At 39.0% G+C, this 21,860-nt stretch overlaps 1 long non-coding RNA gene across 1 annotated transcript; it reads right to left on the reverse strand.

Annotated features, from left to right (window-relative positions):
• Nucleotides 1-2,622: 2,622 nt before the first annotated feature.
• On the reverse strand, nt 2,623-6,900 carry LOC117010578. The gene is made up of 3 exons (XR_004420717.1): nt 6,600-6,900; nt 4,882-4,924; nt 2,623-3,784 (listed from the first exon to the last, which is right to left on the reverse strand). It is a non-coding gene; the product is annotated as an uncharacterized LOC117010578 (long non-coding RNA).
• Nucleotides 6,901-21,860: the final 14,960 nt, after the last annotated feature.

Here is a 21,860-nt window from a genome sequence, read left to right on the forward strand (position 1 = left end):
CTTACTTATTTACTTATTTACTTACTTACTTACTTACTTTACCTACTTACTCACTTACAGTAATTTCATGAATACAAGCCGCAGCAATTTGACAAAAATTTTGGCGGAAACCCGGAAGTGCGGCTAATAGTCGGGGGCGGCTAATATGTGAATAATTTTCTGACATTTACAACCCCAGACCTGCCAGCCAGACTGCCGAGCCAAGCACCTGCCAGTAAAAGCCGGCATTTCGCAATTGTTACAGTGTTACCGTGTTGCCCTGGCTCCCTGCAGGCAGCTTCGGGGGCGGGGAGAGAGGCGGGAGAGCTCTCTTCTTCCCTCCTCTACCACAGCCCAGGGGAGGAGGGGGGGAGGAGGGGGGGGGGGGGGGGGGGGCGCCGCCATTGCCGCGGCCTGGGGAGGAGATGGGGGGGCCGCGCCGTCATTGCCGCGGCCTGGGGAGGAGGTGGGGTGCTTTGTCCGCGCCCGCCGCCGGCGCCACGGGCGCGGGAAAGCTCCGTCCCCGCCCCCTGTCGCTGCTGTAGGAGCGGGGGAAGCTCCGTCCCTGCCTGCCACCGCGGGGCAGCGCCGACCCGGGGTGACCGAGCCCAGTGGCAGCAGCGGCCGGCCCCGAGCGGCAGCACCGGGCTGGGCCACCTGGCCCCGTCAGCGGCCCCTAGCGGGCCGAGCCTGCACAGCCTTAGCTCAGCCAGTAAACCCCGCCCTCCCGCGGTTCTGTTACTAATTGCACGCGGGTCCTCGCTGCGAACGACAGAGCGGCTTATATTCGTGTGCGGCTTATCTATGGACAAAAACCGAAATATTTGCCAACACCCAGAGATGCGGCTTATACTCAGTGCGGCTTGTATTCGTGAATTTACTGTACTTATTTATATACTTGGTTGTGTGCTGGACAAGTGGCCAAGGAGGTGGAAGAACATTTTTCCAGCACAGCGCTGTCAAACCATGAAATGGGATCTTCAGTCAAACTGTTAAGGCAATAAATACCCTAAATCCTTCCCCTAAAGTGTTGAAAATCTGAAAAGAAAACCAAGAGTATTAGCATGTCCTGGAGTTAATGCCTCAAAACTGAATTAAAATAGAAATCTGTGTAAAAATGGATATGCATCTGAGGCAGCAAAAACCAACACCAGCAACTCATAGGTGAATCTCATAGCCTGCAGATAACACTGACATTAGTATAGACAAGAACACTAGACATAGTGTTCCTGGTAAGCCTACTAATCTTAAAAAGTACCTAGAGCCTTATTTGGCTTGTCTTTCAAAACTTCATGAGAATAGTTCAAAAATGTTCATGCACAAATTTTATGTTTTGAGCTTTCTGTCTGTTTAATGGAGACAATGTTAATCACTTCGCTTACAAATTCTACTTTTGCTTTCATAGCCTTTATATTATTGGTTTCTATTTTATTCTAAACATATTTGTCAGAATTTAAGTAATCAACAAAATTTAAAACAGCAATTGTAGGAGAAACAAAACAAGAAAGTTTCTAGTCTGTCTGTCTATCAATGTAAGCAACAGACTGTTTACAAAACAAATCAAGAAACCCCTGTGAGACAAGTCATATGACTTAAACCAACATCCATGCTGTCATATGGCTTATCTCACAGGGGTTTCCTGTATTAGGAAGTGCATTAGCAGAGGAGCAATTGTGCTCTTTTTCTAAGTGTATTGGAGTAGTTTGCAGTAACAGCCAGTTACTGTGAATCCAGTATTATCCTGTAGGTTTCTTTTTTGATTGGCATAATCCCTACAGGCACCTTACACTTCTTGGTGCAAGGAAAAATGAGAGAGTGTCTTCTTAAGGCACAATTATCTCAAGTCATAAAACTGCACACATTACATTATCTTCAGGGAATAGTTGCACTACTGTATCAACTTTTGCAGACATACATTTAATATGGGAATATTTATTTAAAATACTCTTTAACTCTCAGTCTTCTTTATTACACCTTTGACATACATCAGCTAGGAAATACTGAGACTACAAAATGAATATCTAAAAGAATAAGAAAAACACTTCAATAAATTTGGAAGATTGAAAAATCATTTAGTATGCAAAGAAGATAGGGTTTTTTAACTGCTATGGTTATTATGGTAAAATCAAAATCTAAGTAGTATAAAATTTATTCATCCATAAAGGCCTTTTTCCCCTTTAAGACCTTAAATACACTACTCATAAGTAGGTGCTTTTTCAGTTTTTTTCCTGTGGCATCTCTTCCTTTTCTTGCATCATTTTCTGATTCTGCATTTTTCAGCAGTCATGCCCTATACATAAAGAACACAGCTGTCCTCCAGTTGTTTTAATTTTCTAAGTGTATTTCTGCTGATGAAATCCATTCCTTGGAGTACTCAAGCATATATTCTTGGTAGTACAACTTGCACAATGAATACTGCAAATTTCAAAGAGCATTGAGTAGCTAATCTCAAGATTTCACATAGTCATAAAATATTACATTTTACTGCAGTAATCCACAGTTCAAAAAGAATAAAAGAATAGTACAGTAATTTCATGACTATAAGGTACACCGGATTATAAGGCGCACTTCCGGGTTGTTGGCAAGTTTCCAAACTTTGTCCATATATAAAGCGCACCAGATTATAAGGTGCACTTCCAGGTTTCGATCAAAATTTTAGTCATTAAGGTGCGCCTTATAGTCGTAAAATTACTGTAATTTGTCTTTGAAATTCTATGGCACCTAAATAGGAAGTCTACCAAATATTGCTAAATTTTAGATTTTTAAAAAAGCAACAAACCTCCTCGCCAAAAATATAATGGGTTATTCTATTTATAGGTTTTTCAAAAGCTATGCCTGCACAGTTGCTATGTGTGTCACAAATGTCAATGACCATAGCCTTACAAAACTTTCAGTCTGAGAAGTATTACCCTTAGCCTACAGATGAGGATCATCTGAACCACCATAATTGTTAAAGGCGCGACATACGAAGAGGTCGGTTGTACACCACAAGAGCGGGTGAGGAATATCTGAAATTGACACTAAGTTAATTCCTGGAATCATTGCTAGGTCAAGAAAATTACTCAGAGTGATGCTAGCCTGATATTTAAATATCAAAACTCACTGAATTCTCTGTTTTTTAAAGCAAGTCTGGTAAACTGTATTTGTAAGGAGATATTTCAAGATTCTCATTTATAAACTTCTTGCTCCAGTTTTTCATTAGTGCAACCTTTATCTCAGAGTCTTTTCTGCTCCAGCTCATGTTGAACTATTCTTGTGCACTGTTCAGGCAAGAACAGCCATGTCCCATGGGAACAGCAGTGAAGAAAAGACCAGCAAAAAATAAATCTAAGGTGGCTTACATGTCTCAGAGAATCAGGGACTTAAGTTAATTACAAGCCGAACTGCTGTATGTGCACTTTTGAAGTGCCTGCTCGACTCCATTTGATAAAAAATTTGTATCAAATTCATCTGAGAAGTATTAATTTTGGGCACTTTAAGAACAAACACTTGACAGTGCAAACCACAGGACACAAATTCTTGTGTTGAGGGTACTTGCCTGATCTTAACAAAAGCTTTGCTATAAGCATACCCAAAGTGGGTCACAAGGCTAACACAGTGCAAGAAATTTAAACTTCATAACATCTTCTTAGTTTTATTGCAGAGATATCACAGTCTTTGATAGAATTTATTTTTTTAAATTATTAGATTCTTTTTGAGTGAGAAAATATGCCAGCTCCAGATCCTCCTTCATGACATAATCTGGGCATGTAGCACATTCAGGTATTCTGGTGTTCTGCAACAGCTTTGTATGCAACCTGTCATCCTGTAATACAAAATTCTGCTTAAACCACTAATATTTTGTATGGGAGCAAATGCAACCACAGACATAATAAATACAATACAGGTAAATATAAAGGAAGTCTTACAGTGACTTATGGAGACAGAGTAAGGCTTAAAAAATTCTCAAAATCATTCTTTTACTTTTTGTAACATGCAGACAGACATAGACAACGAAAAGTGGGGTATTATTAGAGTTTACATTGTTATAGCTGGTATGGTAGGACAAAGAAGACAAATGTCAGAAGAGAAAGAATAAAAGCATGATGCAAGAAGATTGCCTGGGTGAGTAACATTGCTAAAAAATCCGCATACATTCTTGGAACATAGGTCCAGAACTTACTTCCTAGGCTCCATAACTTGAGTTGCCATTTCATACTATTTAGACAAAGCATCAGGCTTTTGGCAGATTAATTTCAGATGTTTTGTTTCCATTCTCTTGTCTTCATCCAGCTCCTGCATTTTAAATTTCCTCAGGGTGAGACTCAGCAGAGCTCATAACTGAGGTGAGTAGAGAAATGAACAACCAAACCACTACAATAATTAGCAAAGCACAGCAAATCATCCATGTGGCATTTCTGAAAGAGTAAAGGATCTGTGCCTGGGTGGGATTAGTGCAGCAGAAAGTTAGGTGTCCATCAACCCCCATTCCTGTATCACTAGCTCAGTTAATCATCACTTAGGGTCTATTAGGCTTGACAGCATGAGCTCTGTCAATCACAGCTGGTAAAATGTGGTGCTGAAAGTGGAGCAGTCACTAAGGATGGCCCTATTTCTAGCTAACTTGTTTTGGCAGAATGTTTGTGTGCATCAACAGACTGAAATGTCAGAGAGCTGAAGATGACGTGGGTGAACGTGAACACCAGAGAAGACTGCAGAGAAAAAGGAAGAAACCAGAATAAAAAGTGAGCAAGTAAATACGAGGAAGGTTAACGGTATGAATCAATGCTGTAAATAATATTCTTATAACAAAGACACAGGAAGTTTTCCACAAAGAATATATTTCAATTAGGTGTTATAGGCAGGATAAGCATCAATGAAAATTGATCATTCAGCTTATTAAATTCTTTATGTCACAAGCACCTTTTAATCATTTGTTACACCACCCAGTACTCTTCTATAGTCTCTGTAACACAAAAGGAAGGAAAGAGACAATATAAGTTCCAGGTGTGAATAATTTTGTACCCTATGATAAGAAATGCACCCCCCTGAAGCTGCCCATTAACAAAATCCACAGAGCTCATAACAATTAACGACATACTCATATCTCTGTATGACTAAAGGTCTAAATAATATTACTATAAATATTTTGATGCGTACTAGCTGTTCCTGTTATACAAAATTACTACCTATTTTCACCTTCACAAACAACCTAGGTTTGAAGAGTTTAATCCCGCTTTTGTGGTTTATTATAATTGAGGGTTTGTTTGGTTTTTTCCTGGAGTAGAGGGCTCATTCTGAGTATATCTGTGCTTAATTCTTAGGCATCTGTACTCAGCACATCACAGTAGAGAACATGCAATAGGCATTAACAATGGAAAACACTTCGGGGTACAGATAAAATACTCCAGATATTGGCACAAGTGTTGCCCCTTAATTTCTTTAAAAGAGAACGGAAATAGGTCTCTTCTCTCCCTAAACCAAAAATATTGTCATCAGCTTGATTATTTTAAGAGAGTGAAACATGCCAGAGTGGCAAGTTTACATAAAGTAAATTAGCTCAGACCTCTTTATTTCTGTTGCTTATTCTGAAACATTATTCTGCTTTGTTTCTCTTCTTTTTCTTTACCATATTATGATAGTATAACATGCTCAGAAAAAGCACGTAGCAGGTTTTTCAGTGCGTCTATTTGTACAAATTAGTTAGCCAGTCCATGCAAAGAGATGTCATGGACACAGCAGATAACTCCTTTGTGGTAGAGACAGAATGGAAAGATCTTGCATAAGTAAAGTTCTTGCGAGTATGTCACTTTAATTGTAAATGGTAACATATCTGGAAATTGGTGTACCAATACCATAATTGGTTTGACACTAGCAACAACCATCACTACTTTTAATCGTCTCCTTTAGCTGGCAGCTACAGTTTCTGAAAAGTGACACATACAGCTAGATGCCTCCTGAAAGACAGAGTGGAGTCCATTTCTTTTCAGGTTCATGTTAAGTGGCTGCACAGCCATCAAACCACAGAACCACTGAAAAGTTTGGTTTGGAAGTGAGCATTAAAGGCCATGTAGTCCAACCACTTCCTGCAATGGGCAGGGACATAGTCAGCCAGAGTAGGTAACTCAGAGTCTCGTCTGAACTGACCTTGAATGTTTTCTGGGATCGGGTATCTAAGACCTCTCTGGGCAACCTGTCCCACTATTTTACCACCCTTATCATAAAAGAATTCTTCTTTACATATTCTTTTGTAGTTTAAAACCACAACCTCATCTATTGCTACAGACCCTGCTAAGAAGTTTGACCCAATGTTTGTTGTGATCCTCCTTTGTAGTACCAAAAGCATTCTCTCCTCTGGGCAAAGCACCAGCTTTCTGAGCTTTTCCTCACAGGATATCTGGTCCAGCCCTCTGATCAATTTTTTGCCCTCCGATGGACTCGCTACAACAGGTCCACACCTTTGTCTGTACTAAAGGCTCCAGACCTGGTAACAGGTGGGGTCTCATGGGAGCCGAGAGGGAGCTCTTAGTTAGGAGTCGGGGAGTTAATATAAAATCTTTACACAGGCTAGTAGTCATTTGGCTCTTTTAATGCTCTTTTTAGCCCGTCTAAGTTTCTGCAATGCTGTATAGCACACCTACCAGGAGAAAATTCTCCAGACAGCTCCGGAGCGCTATGGTTCCCTCAGCACGGGCAGTCACACTCCTAGGCAGCTCGTGGTTACCGGAGCAGCAGCGCCCTTGCATTTACAAGGCTGCTGAGCAGCGGTCTGCAGGAGGCACAGGCGGGGGTCGGGCTGGGGCCGGCGGGCGGGCATTCCCGGACAGGGGTCGGCGGGCGGGCACTCCCGGGCTGGCACTCCCGAGCGGTGTGGGGCACTCCCGGGCTGGCACTCCCGGGGAGGTGGGGGGCACTCCCGGGCTGGCACTCCCGGACGCTGTGGGGCACTTCCGGGCGTTGTGAGGCCTGCGGGGCCCGCCCAGGGCGATTCCCGGCGCGGGAGCGCCACCGGGCGGGCCGTGAGGGAGGCGCTGCCCCGGGACTGCCGGGGCTCGGCCCGCTCCGGAGTGCCGCCCCAGCCGCCCGGCCCCAGCCCTCGCTTTTTTGTTTCTAGAGAGCATTACATCATTCTCTTTCTCCACATGGAAATAGCTTGGATATAGTGTTTAAAGATTCGCCGCGCTGATTAAAAATCCTTGTTTCTGTGCTCTCCTGTTCTGCTTTTATAGAAGCAGTGCGTTCGGACCCTGAAATATGTCAAACGGGAGAGAGATTTCTGCCTGAAAGACACCACCGGCTTAATTTGCCATATTCAGTGGGCAAAATACATACTGTTGGAATAACACATAAAAACAGAACAAATGGTGGTTTGAGAAATCCTTTGTTCTTTTCAGTCCTAAAGGAAAGTTTTTGATAGGAAAAAAAAAAAAAAAGCCACCTGCTATTGTTATCAGAGGTGTCAATTCACCTCAAGAAAAGAACTGCACCAGACCTGTCTTATTTTAGTCCTCCAACACAAAAGTACTACTGGCTGAATCGAGTTTGTTTCAGTGGTAGAATGTCTTTAACAAGATTTTCACTATCATCATCCCTGAGTACAGCCAGGCAGGAGCCATGATGGGCACTATGGGAGAGAGGTGATGGGTAAAGCAAACACAGCTGCATGGATCTTTTTAAATGCTAGTTTTTATGAGGTACACATATTTATAAGCATAAATACTACAATTCCTGCAAGGGTTTAACAGTGATACACAAGAATTAAAGAAGAAAATAAACCTAGTTCTCTTTCCTTAGAAATAAAGATGTTACAGCTGGCATTTTGATACATACCTTTCTGATGTCATGGCAGCATTTTCTCAACTCGTCATGCCGAATTTACTCAGATTCTAACTTTAACCCTTTTGATTCTGAAAATGAAATAGTAGGGAGAAAAAACATAAATTTCATTTATGTTTAAAGCATTGGCAGTTCTGCAATTAGCTCAATACTGTATAAATGCAGTAATAGAGCAGACACTTAATGACTGTTGCAGTTATACACAGACACACACACACACTGTATAGGTTAGAATATCTATTTGCCCATACAACTTTGACATCTAGTCAGTAAGTTACAATCTACAAAACTAACCAAGGAGTGAAAGACTATAGCAGAAGTGTTAATTTTACCTTAATACAGTGAGCTTCTAAAAATAGACAGTATCCTTGCTCATATCAGATAACTCCAAGACATGGTTTCTACATATACATTTACTGATTCTTAATAGCATGATCTTATCACCATATGTTATTCGAGGAAACTGGAAGTTCAATTTTATCCTGCAGTAAAACTGAAATAAATATAGAATGATATAAGCATATAAATGAGGATAATAATACTTGTTATAGATTGGAATTTATTGGAACTTTTGATTGGAAAATTGCAATGGTTCATTTGGATTCAGTATGATGTTTTATGTGGATTCAGCTGGATTTGAATTTGAAAAATTGTCATAGTGTTTCAGGCCTTAATCAGGGCAACTAATAATGTGCATTCAGGATCTTGGACTGAATCAAATTAAGAAACTACTAACGTTTTTTCAAGAAAACTCTTCTTATGGCACATCCTGAAAGCTTTAATTTTAGCTTTGGTTTCCTGGTTTTTTCCCAGTTTGAGCTTAGCTTTCCATCTGGCCTGTTTTTCTCCTGAGACATCAGTAGCAAGCTGTAGCAGAGCAGATAGGTTGAAACTGTCTCTACTAAAAAAAAGTTCCGGTGAGGTTTGTCAATAGTTAAGTGTCCATTGTTAAAAAAAGGTGGTACTATCCATCCACTATCCAATCTTGGCTTATACATCTTTTCTCTACCACTCTGCTCCATAGCAGCACCATTTACACACTCACAGCTAAGCTGTGGGGAGAGAACAAACTGTTTGTATTGAAATAATCAGACATAATATTGAATAATCCATATGAGAGAAGTAAAGCTTACTCTACTCTACTGAATCTGATTTAGGTTCTATGGTGACATATGATCTATTGCAGTCAGCTTTTCAAATTATCTGCTGAGTTTCTGTGTGCATTTTCTAGGTCTGGTTTGCAGTTTATTATTGCATCCTCTATGTCCACGCAATTTACACAAAAGTTTTCCCCTCAAGAAATGTCGGTGGCTTTTTCTGTTACAACCTCAACCTTTGTAATGACTGTTCAAAAGACACTGCAGTGGTGCAAGACCACCTGGCTTTGCTGAGTAAACGCTAAACTACTTGCAATTGGTTTGAAACACATTTCTCTTCCTGTAGATTAACAGATTAGTTAGTTCTGCAGTGACTGCACTGCAGAAACCTACATGTAAGGTAATACAGTTTTTCAAGTAATGTATAAGAAGCAAGTTGTGTGAAAATGTGAAATAGTAGTAAATTACTGAAATAATGACTCTTTTTTATTAAATAATTAAATAATTCCTTATATTTGTATTTCTGCTTTAAAAATTATGTTCCTTCTCACAATCACTGAGTCCTTAGTATTCCCACCAATTGTTGCTGAAACATGGACATAGTGTATTTAATTTGCTCAGTACCTAACACAATATTGCCTTATACTATATGCCTTTCACAAGGCATAGAAGAACAGAAATTATTTCATATCAGTTTAACAAAAGCTTCTCAAACACAAAATACACTTTTCTGGTTTCTTTTTTTCATAGCCAGCTGGTGTTACTTAATTTGTTATGCGAGAGGTGAGAAATGTCATATTAGTACTTCCACGAGATTAAGGTTTGTGTTCAAAGTAGTACTCAAGGTAGTGCAGAGGTCTTTTTTTCTTTAATCGGTGTAAACCATAGTCAGCTTTGTAGACTAATAAACAGAAGTATGTAGAGGAAAAAACCAGTGTTTTTGTCAGTTGCTTCTGCAAATTCCCTAGGCAAACAAAATCTATTGCAAACCAGCAAAACAAGCCTAGGCAAAACACTCAGAACCAAAATAGATTGAGTTTTGGGAGTGTTTTTTTGTTTTGTTTTGGTTATTTCTTTGCATTAGGTTAGGGAGTTTTTTGTTTTGCTTTTTGCTTGTTTTTTTTTTTTTTCGTTTCTTTGGTTTTGTTTTTCTTTCTTGGGGGGGGTTGGTTTGTTTTTGTTTTTGTTTTTTTAATGCAACCTATAAGATATAATAGGACATTGTAAAAGCTGAAACAGATTTAATACAGTAAGCAGATGTACAACTTTCTCCCTTATGGATTAGTTAATAATATATTTTGTAATTTTGGAAGAAACAGGTTGTTTTCTCCTCATGTTGCTCAGATTGGCAGTGAACATACAAAGTGTACTACTGTGGAGCTCTGTGGGAAGGTGGGAAAAAGAGAAAATTAATATAATTACAGAATTGTTAACATCCTCTTATTGTATTTAGCCCAGTAAGAGGTCATTTTTTAAAATTACTTTGTTGTTTTTCAGAATTTGGCTTAATCCAGATCTTTAGTGAGTCTTGGGCCATATGTAAATCTTCCAGTTTCAAGAGTCACAGGACCACCTCAGAAAATATCTGAGTGCTTGAAGGAAAATTTTATTTTGCAAATGCAAATTGCTCCAAAATTTTTGTGCACCCTAAGCTCTCTCAAGTAATTGAGTTCTTTGTCTCTGTGAGCTACTGACAAATTAATGCAATTTTCTTCAAGGTAATCTAGTTTTTTTGTCTCTCCAGAGTATGCCTGTATGCCTGTCTTTCCCAGTATGGAGGTTCCTCATAGATCTGAACAACTGGGAAATTTCTATATAATTTTACTTTTTACATAAGATTGGAAAGAGAAAACTAGGTCTCTGACTTGAGATTATGACAGTCTCTGATAACTATGAAGTAAATACTGTGCATATACAGTAATTTCACGACCATAAGGCGCACCGGGCTATAAGGCACACCCCGGAATTGACAAATTTTGCAACTTTGTAGATCATATAAGGCGCACTGGACTAGAAGGCGCACCTTTTTTTTGCAGCGAGGAGCCGTCTGGGGCATCCCCCACACGGTTGCTGGCCGAGGCCCCGCCTCCACCCCATTGCCATGGTCCCACGGGTTCCTGGGCCCCCCTGAACCTGGCAGCCATGGCACCGCGGGGCCCCTCCCCACTCACAGCCCGGCACAACTGCAGGGCTGTTCCCCCTCACAGCCAAGCGATGCAGTGGGGCCCCTCCCCCTCGCAGCTCGCACTTCCAGGGTGGCAAATTTCTGAACTTTGTACATTATTTAAGGTGCACTGGACTATAAGGCGCACTTCCGGATTCGGGCCAAAATTTTAGTCAAAAGACTACACCTTATAGTTGTGAAATTACTGTACACCTTTCTACTGGAAACATAGAATTCTGTTAAAAAAAACCCTTTTAAACCAAGGAACAAATCTCTTCAGCATGACATCTCTTGTGAGTAGTTAGTAAAGAAATTGGAGAGTAGTCAAAATGGAAATAACGAACCAAATTCCATCAGCATGATATATCCTGCAATCATGCATTATCCAATGATATGTAACTCTTTGTCCTTAGAAAAAATTACACCACCTATTGAATCTGTGAGCTGTAATGGTGGTAGCATCATTGCCATGATGTCCTTTATTGCATGTTTTGCCATTGGAATTATTATTTAAGTTCAATTTTCATTTATGTCACTGGTTTTTAATCCTTCTGATATCCTGGTAACCATCGTGGCAAGAGTCACATACATTTTGCACTATATTATATATTTGGTTTTGTATGCAGTGTGGGCAGTATAATTTTTGCGTTCTATCCATAAGACTCCTTTTATTATCAACATTTTTGTCTGATGAGGTTTTTTTCCTTTCTTTCTACTTTTAGATTGTTAGAAGTAAATATGAATGGTAATTCCCAAATTTTTTGGTAATAGTGATCCTATGAGTCTTTATAAATAGCATTTTCTTGAAGGTAAAAAGTGCTGTATGAAACACAAACTACACGGACCTATGCTTTGTGTACAGGATAAAAAATTGAGAAAACCAGTGACTCAAATACAGCTTCCCTTTTGGCATATGGAAACTCATGTCAAACACCCAAATCTCCTTCAAGATGTGTGCAGGTAAAAGGAACAGTGATGTATCTTAAGTGCTGTGTAAGGGGTTGAAGCCAGAAACTTTACTTTGTCTTTACTTTTATAAGATGCCATGTTGTGAACATCCTTAACCTGGAAAGTCTCTCCTTTCAGTTTCCCTGCTGCTTTGTAGTTCTGTATTTAGCTTAAGCAGAACACTTAAAATCCTGCTCTCAGAAGTATAGGTACAGTAATTTCACGATTATAAGCCGCACCATTTTGACTAAAATTTTGGTCCGAACCCAAAGTGCGGCTTATAATCAGGTGCGGCTTATATATGGACAAAGAATGAAAAGTTGCTGTTTTAGTTTGGAGGACAGGTGTCTGCTGAGAAAGGCAGGAGTTTCTCTTTGAAATGGAGAATGCAAACCCCCTCTCTCCAAATTATTATAATTTTGAAACCAAGAGGCTTTCAGGCAAAAATATGGGAATTAGCAATAACAGTTCTTTTCTAGGGAAATTAAAATAGAAATACAGTACTACAAAGAAACAAACTCCAAACCCTGACAAAGTCAGAGTACAACCTGACACCCCGTCAGACAGGGTGTTGGTAGCAGTCCCATTAAATGGTGATTGCAGTCCCCTTGCAGTGACAGATGTGGTTCAGTTGGAGCAGTGTTCCTGCAGAAGGTGCGGTTTCCCTGTGGAGGTCCAGTGGTGATGTGGAGAAATCCGGTTTTCCTCTGGAGTCCAGTGGAGAAAGGGGCTACCTTATTGTCCCAAAACCTCTGTTTTTATCTTGGTAAGAAATGTTGGGCTCTTCCCCCTGGCTGGAGCAACTTCCAAGTAGGAATGCAGTAATTTTATCAGTCACGCAGTGGGACTCAATGGGCCATTAGCAGAAAATGACTGGCTGGAGGAAGGATGGGTTGTGAAAAGATAAAGAACAATGCCCTGCCTGGTTTCAATGGATGGCCCATTAGCAGATTATCTGCCATTGAGATAAGGATCACTGTCCCCACCCTCAACAGATGGTGATAGAACTGATACCTTTGATCACACTCTGTATTGTAACATGCGGCTTATAATCAGGTGAGGCTTATATATGGACAAAAACCAAAAAGTTGCTGAAACCCAGAAGTGCGGCTTATAATCAGTGCGGCTTATAATCAGTGCGGCTTATAATCGTGAAATTACTGTAATTAAAACATTAAAGTTTTAATCCTTTTCATATTTCTTGCTTTTGGATCAAGCATGTGGTTAAAAAAGCAAAGCAAAATAAATAAAAAAATTCCAGCACATAGTGTTTTAAAATAAATGCAATTCCACCAATAAAATCCAAAATTGCTGTATTTACAAAAATTAGAGAACGAGAGGGAGAGCTAGAAATGTCTTTTACAATAAAAATTGTCTTGTATAAGATAGTATCATTTACTTGTCCAGCAACTTAGCTGCAGCCTGGCTGAATTCTAAAAATTCAGTACTAAGGAAGAGAAAGAGAAAAATAAACCTTTTGCTCAGTAAAAAATTTCTGCGTTGTGGGTTTTGACAGAGTTTAAAAATAAAACCAAGACAAGGTAAATCTAGGAGGGCTTTTTTTGCTGTTTAAATTGCACACTGACCCTTTAAACGCTGTTCCAAACACTATAGCCTTAGGCACAGCCACAAGGCATAACCATCCCCTGTAGTGTGACTTCATCATGGGTTCTCACCTCCCTGCCCAGCCAGTCCTGAAATATCTAGCAACTTTTCTTGCCCCATTTTTGGTATGCTTTCATATATCCTACCATAATGAAAAATAGGTACTACTACTAGTGTTTTCTGTACAATGAAATAAATTGGAGAAGTGGAGGTAAAAAAACTTTGTTTGGTTTCCCACTTAGAATTCAGGCAAAATTTTTAAGATAAGGGCAATTTCCTTTTATGCCACATTCGCTGCACCTTCCCCCCGCCGCCATGCAAATGCGCCTCTAATTGAAATGGCACAGCTTTCTAGATGAAAAAAGTTCTTTGAGCTATTTATAACCCCCTGGTGAACACTTTTAGAAACATTTTTAATCATAAAATGTATTTGTGTGAATCTAAAATCTCAACATTTTAATGGTCTAACAAAATATTTAGCCAGTAAATGTAGTATCTGACACAAGCCTATTCGTGACTAAAAGAAAAAAAACTTATGCAAGCCATAAATCCATTAATTTAAATCCATAATCTGTTTTAATCCATTATTGTTTCCTCCCTGTTATTTCATTCTTAACATGGATCTTCACCTTCCTGAATTATTTATGAGAAAATATAGGGTTTAATTTTTATACAGTATCTTGTGTTTTCAAATACAACACAAAATTAAGATAACAACTTTGGGCTGCACTTCTTAGTTCTGTGTCCTATCTGTGGTATACATTTACATACTTCCAAGGCCAAAATTGGTGTCAGTCGCATTTCCAAATATATTAATACACTTGGAGCAAAGTAATAATCTGTTCCTAGGATTCACATTAACCTACTGCAATTCAAAAGAAATCTATTCTCTTGACTGCCTGAAATATAGTGAGCAAGCCCTATTTAATAATATCATAGTCACAACCTCAGAGGTTTTGTGGAATCATGATAACAATCAGAAAAACTGCCAAAACAATGTTCTGTTCTTATAACTGACATTACTTCTTTGTTGGTCTCAAACTAAAAAGAGAGAAATGCACACAAAAATCCCAGAAGAAATACTATTATCAGAGAAATTGTTGGGGGAAAAATAACAACAGTCATGGCAAGAAATAGAACATTTTCTTAACATTAATTAAAGCTCTGTGGTCAACAACTTCATAACTGTTTTCTAACTCACCTGTAATCATTCAGCTATCTTTATTACTTTCTGTCTTCTAATTTTTCATCTCTTTCTAGACTCCTTAAAGTTGTTATCATTTTGTTGGGGTCAAGCCTGGATTTTCATTGGTGACCATGCTCATTCAGATAGGAAACCTTGTAATTATTTTCAATGTAGTAACTCTTTAAGCTTGTTAAAAGTAGTTGTCAAAGAAATCCCATTGCAGGTTCATTATTTTCTGGACAGAGAAAGAGGAATACCACAGTTCTACTCTGCAAGGTTTGTCTGACATCAGAGCTTAAATCTGCAGACTTCAGCACTATGGCTAACATTGCTGCTTATAGTTCTCCTAAGTAAGTCTTGGAAGAGTGAATGCTGACATAAGTTCGTATTTAACAGCAGTTTCCCACTGATTGCCTTTTTCATTTGTTTTTTGAGATGTTCTTCTTGCCATGCTACTCTTGATGATGATTCATTACCAAAATTGCTACCTAACCCAAAAGAGAGAAATAGGTTTTTTCCATCATTTATATTTTTGCCACTACATGTCAAACAGTTTTCTTTTACATACAAGGCATTAATTACGTCAGTAATCAACTCAAAACAGGTGCTTTTTTACTATCTGATAGGATTTGCAGAGATCTGTTCACTGAAACTCAGGCATTTCTCAGCCCTGATCAAAATCTACCTATAAAGTTCTGTTATTCAGGTTCTGGAGTTAAAATATTATAGAATATCATACAGTCTTGTTAGTATATGTTAACTTATTCTTGGGACTTTTTACTTGTTTAGTTTGTGGGGGCATTTCTTTTCACAGGGAGAAAAATTTTTAGAAATATGAGAAACTTTTATACAATATATACAGATTTGAGATATATATGTCCACCTTAAATAGTCATGCTAGCCTGATTTAATAAAATCAGTAGCTCAGGTCTATAAAAATTGGTTCACATTCTATACCAATTTCTATATCCACATGTGTTTTTACTAAGACTAACACTATTGTTGCTCTAGCTCATTAAGGCCCACACTTTGTGCCTACATGATGTGACAAGTTCACGAACAGTTTGTAGCACAAGACACTCTGCAGGGCACCTGCCCTTCAGCCATGGGACTGGCTTGAAGACAAAACAAGTGCACAGAGCCAACACGTGTATTCAGCAAACAGCAGTGAGTGGTTTCCAGAAGTAAACACTGCCTATAATTGAAGCCATGGGCATTGAGCTTACCCTTTTGAGGGCTGTCACCAAAACATAATATAGAAGAACTCTGTGTCTCCTAGCTCACATAAGATTTAGCAGTCTCATATGTTACTATCACTCTTTGAGTTTTCCTTCTTCCCACCCACCTCACATTCTCAGATTAGTGGAGTAAGAAAGGGAAATACCAAAGTGAGATGCACTAAGCCATGCGTGTGTGTGTGCATGCGTGCATGCGTGCACTATGTGAATAAGCAAACGAGCAGAGAAACAATTTAAAAGAACATATATGCCTTTTAAATGTTTTCAATACACTACAGTGTTTCCTCCCCCTTGCTACCCCTACTACTGTACCATCCATTCTTAACTTTCTTGTCCTGCTGCGTTTTCTGTCTTCAAACCACAGCATTGCCATTGTAATGCTGTCATGGTTTTAACCTAGCCAGCCACTAAATACCACACAAACTCTCAACCCATCAGCAGGGTCAGCGAAACAATTGGAAAAATAAACATAGAAAACTCATGGCTTGAGATAAAAGCAGTTTAATAGTTTAATAAAAGGCAAAACATTAAGGTAAGATAAAAGAAGGTATTAATTCTCCGTTTTTTATGGGCTGTTGGGTGTTCAGCTGTCCCCAAGAAGCCAGGGCTCCATCAAGCATGACTATGGCTTGGTAAGAAAAACACCATAACTCAAAATGTCCCCATTTCTTCCTTCTCCGCTAAGCATGTCGCAATATGGTCAGTCGGGGTCACCTGTCCCCACTGTGTCCCCTCCCAACTCCTTGGGCATCCCCAGCTTACTTGCTGTTGAGATTGTGTGAGGAGAAGAAAGACCCTTGACTCTCTGTAATCACTGCTCAGCAGTAACAAAAACATCCCTCTATTATTAACACAGTTTCCAGCACAAATCCAAAACACAGTCCCATACCAGCCACTGTGATGAAAATTAATTCTCTCCCAGACAAAACTAGCACAAATGCATAAATTTCTCTTCCAATAACTTGTTTCTCTCTTGCAATAGCATCCTCACAAGAAAATGGAGAATTAGCCCACATTTTTCTACTTCAGAAGTTATCCTTGCACCCTAGCAGAATTTGTTTTTAAGTGCTACCTGAAACAGAAGCTATTAATTGTTAATTACCTCATAACATTAGACTGTAGAATTGTTGATACCCTTGAATTTATACTCCTGTAGCACTCAACCCAAAATGATACTGATGACACTTCAAAGATGGTTAGCTCTCCCTTTGATAGTTCCTCTGCCTTTCGCCACAGTGTTTGGTATTCCCATGCCTTCTCTCATCAGAGGAAGAGTAATTTTTTTATATCATATTTAGTGTGTTTACTGTATAATTATGTGATTTACCTAAAACACTAGAAAATAAACAATGTAAAATCTATATGCAATACCAGACCTTCTTCTTAACATATCAAAGGACCATCACACATGGGCAAGTACTAAACCACTTACTCTCATGCTAAATTACTCTGGTGTACTACCCTCATCCTCCCCTGCCTTGAAATGTATTCCACAAGGAATAACCTATACTTTTACAGTTTCTGTGAAGAGCTCAGCAGTTCCTGAAGGTCAGTTATGATTGAGAGAGGGAGAGGGAGGAAAAAGCTGCCATTTAGAGGAGTCCTATGAATTAGAAGAAATTCCAGAAACTTGAATGTCTTTTAGTTTAATTTAGATTTTGGATTATTGATTAAACTGGAGTGAGGAGCAGAATACTCTATATACCGTGATTTAACTCAAGCGTTCAGAAATAGTAAGGTAAAGTCTAGAAACCATTATGACTAGGAAAAACCCAAAAAAAACATTGAAAGGAGGGTAACTCTCACTAGCTTCTAAAGCATAAGTGATATTTTATCTGTATATATAACAGCTTATCACTTTTTTTTTTTTTAATTTTAAGTGAAAACAAGACTTTTACACAATTCCATTGTTCAAACAACAGTTGCTTGTTTGTTTTTCCTGAAAATGCCAAGTATTCAGAGTTAAACTCACCTAAACCACTTCTTTTCTAGCTCCAGTAATTAAGACAATGTCACCTGTCTTCTTATTTTAGTTTCCAAGCAGCTCAACTGTGGCTTATTTTTGATGGTACAGATGCAGCATTAAATTATCAGAAGCGTTACATAGTGGTCAGTTACAATTGCTAGAACCCCAAACCTTGTAGCCCAGTTTACTGTGAAGGAGTGAGTTTTGAATATATATGTTTCTGGTAGTAATAACAGTAATAATAACAACAAGTAATGGCAAATAAAAATAAAAGCTTCAGAAGAACTTCTAATGGTGGATTAATAAGGTACACTGAATTTGTGAAAATTCTGGGTTTAATATACTTTCATTACCTTGTGCTCTGGCTCATGAGTCTTACCAGTTTCATCCCATTAATAATAGTTGTGTAGTAATGTCCAGCTAAAAAGATGAGCATCTGCCACATTATAGGACTTTATAGGTCTGAAAGCCCAGTAGTACATCTGAAGCACTGTTAACAGTAATTCAAGGTATACTAATGCACTGTACCTCCACTCTTTTTTAAGTGGTACAAGCAAGCCAGCATACTTAGGATGGTTTTTCCTTCTTCCACATGCTTCTGAGACAAAAAAAGACTTAACATTTTGTATCCAGTTGAGATTCATGCCACATGTTCTTCATTTAATGAAGCCAGATGTACTGAAGACGTCCTGAACATCTCTTAGCCCTTGTGAAAAAGCCAGCTGGGTATAGTTTGCATCTGGCCAAACTTAAATCTACATCACTATTTTTCTGAATCTATTAACTGTCATAATATTGTTCATGGCCAACTGAGACTTTTCTGATTTTAGAAAGAGTTACATTTGACTCTAAAAACAAAGACATATTTCCTTCCATTTTCTCCCATAAGAACAGTGACATTTGTTGTATTTTCATATTGCTAGGAAAAAAAAATCCTTAGAAATAAATCCACAGTGCATTTATAATTCACCTTAATTTAAGTTTTTAGGTTGCTTTTTATATATTTCAATACTTTGTATTTTCTGCACTTAGCTTTGTCATGGCTTTTTTATTGGTATACCTTCAGCTGTATACTAACTATATTTTTAAGTCAAATTTGTACTAAGAATTCTATTTCCTTCATAATTCAGGAAGTAATTTTTAAATTCTTGAGATGCAAAAGACTTCTATAATCAGACTGTCAGGACTAGGGTTATTTCAATTTTACTTTTAACAATATACTTCTCAAGTTGTATTTTTTCTGTAAGGAGTTCTGAGTCCACAAGATAGGAACAATCCACAGTATCATGAAACTCAGGAAAAACTGCATCCATTCTTAATGCATCTGCTTAAGCAAGCATTTAATAAATTTATGTGTTTTCTTTCTTATTCTTCTCTTTGAGAAAAGTAGTAACATTGAATGATCCTGATCCCTTTTATCAGGCTAAAGAAAGGTTAAGGCACTACAATCTAACGTCTGAAGAATTTTCATCAATTCTAGAAATACTATTTGATTTGATTCCATCTAATGGTGTGTTCTTATATGAAAATAACTGGGGAAAAAAAGTAATTTCATAAAAGAAATAATTAATCAGTCATCTTACTCATTGATTTTTTTTAATTCCTTTTTCCAATCAGTCTTCTTTCACTTTCAAATATCTAATAACTTTTGAAGGCACTACATGCCTTCTAAATAATTGAGGGCCTTACTACAGTTTCTTTTTCTGGGTAGATATGAGGTTGCATATTTTACAAGGCTGAGGAAACAGAGATTCCTTCTCGCACACTGTGAGAGTAGATGAGTTGCCTAGAAAATGATGACTGTGGTTGGGAGAGATATTAGCCTTTTAAATTTTTTCTCAGGACATCCATTTATTTTTAAGTAATGGAAGAAAATAAGAAAGAGGCAGGTGTTAAGGCATGGAGAAAAATGCTTCTTTGAAGGCTGAAGTTTTTGCAACTAATATTTTTGTACAGTAGAATGACATTGCTAGTAGTTCTTCATCTTCCAAATCTCAATAAGCATTTTCCAAAACCAGCATGTACACAATCCTAGGAAAAGAGGATCATATTTTTCAAAAATGCATATTGCTTCTTTGATGAATGGCATAGAGATTGGGTGGATTCATGTTCTTTATGGATATCATATGCCAGTTCACACAGGGATGTTTTAAGATCTCTTAGTAGATCTGCTTTAAACTTTGTACAAGCTACCTTATATAACCCAGTCTTTCCATCAAATAAAAAAATGCATGTTTGACCTCTCACTAGTGTTGCAATCATTCAACTTTTTTTTTGAAATAGGGGTTGGAATCTGCTTGTGTATTACAAGAACATTACTACTGAGAAATGGCTTTCTGTATGCAGGATTTTAGAGTCAAGTACAGTAATTTCACGACTATAAGGCGCACCCTTTTGACTAAAATTTTGACCCGAACCTGGAAGTGCGCCTTATAGTCCGGTGTGCCTTATATAATGGACAAAGTTGCAAAATTTGCCAAACCGGAAGTGTGAGCCGCAATGCGGGGGCAGTGCCGCGGGAGCGCCAAGTCGTGAGGTGGGGTGGGAGCGGGTGGCCGCAGCCGGCAGGAGTTGCGCAGGGATGGAGGCAGCTGCCGTCGGTCCTGGCCCCGGCAGCCGCGCGGGGAAGGAGGGAGCTGCTGCCGGCCCTGGCCCAGGCATGGGGGAAAGAAGAAGCCAGGCAGCACTGGCCCCAGCCCGGGTGCGGGGCAAGAAGAAGCTGCTGCTGGCCCAGGCGCAGGGAGAAAAAGAAACCGCCACCGGCCCCGGCCCGGCACGAGCCGCACAGGGATGGAGGGAGCTGCTGGCCCCAAACCATTGTGAGCCGTGGCCACCCCAAGCTGCACGTCGCCAGCCAGTGCCAGAGGTGGGCAGGGGTGCCAAGGCCCATGGCACAGGGAGGGCGCCTGGGCCTGTGTTTAAAGGCTATGCCAATCTGTGAAAAATGTTTGCAAATTGAGCACCTGCCAGTAATCCGTTACTTTGTTGAGCGCATCGCAGCTCCTTGCTGCAAAAAAAAAAGTGCGCCTTATATGATGTACAAAGTTGTGAAATTTGCTGACTCCCGGAGTTGCGCCTTATAATCCAGTGCGCCTTATAGTTGTGAAATTACTGTATATTAATTTACAGTACCAAATTATTTGTCCTGCAGATGACTTTCAGTTTTCTGCCCTTCCTGCACCCAACACACACCCTAGAACAATGCTACCACAATGTGTTTGCACAGTAAATATGATATATTGGCTGAAACATTTTTGGTATTTCGAAAACCTTTAAAATGTGTTTCTTCTTGTTTCTACTGGTTATACAAATGATTATAAAGCCATCACTGTGAGGCTGAAAATCTCTGATGAATATAAAGAAAAAAGGAATTACAACTTAGAACACACTCAAACTAGCAAAGAGACCACACACACACACACACACAAAACCCTAATATATATATATATGTATTTTATAAGGAGGTTGTTATTTTATGATGCAAACTGCTTATCTGTAGTGAAAAAGCTGCTGCTGAGAAATGGCATTCTACCTATATTGTTTCACCATCAAGTATAGTAATTTGGTGTGCTAAATTATTAGTTCTGCAGATGCTGGGTTCCCTATCACTATCCTCACCACAGGAATGATACTGCAATGTGTCCCATAAGCTCTCTGTGAGTTGTTACTTCAATAGCTGCACACATATACCTCTGATTAATGAAACAGTCTATATAAAAGAAATAGTTATTTTACTGAAATGTTTCATCAGAGATTTGTGGAATTGTTTTGTCATAAATGTTGGCTACCTTACAACATGGTGCTGAGAATGATTAAAATGATTGCGTTCAACAGCACACTTCCAGTGCACCTCTTTCTCATT

This window comes from Catharus ustulatus, chromosome Z (genome assembly GCF_009819885.2).
Source record: "Catharus ustulatus isolate bCatUst1 chromosome Z, bCatUst1.pri.v2, whole genome shotgun sequence".
Classification (NCBI taxonomy): Eukaryota; Metazoa; Chordata; class Aves; order Passeriformes; family Turdidae; genus Catharus; species Catharus ustulatus.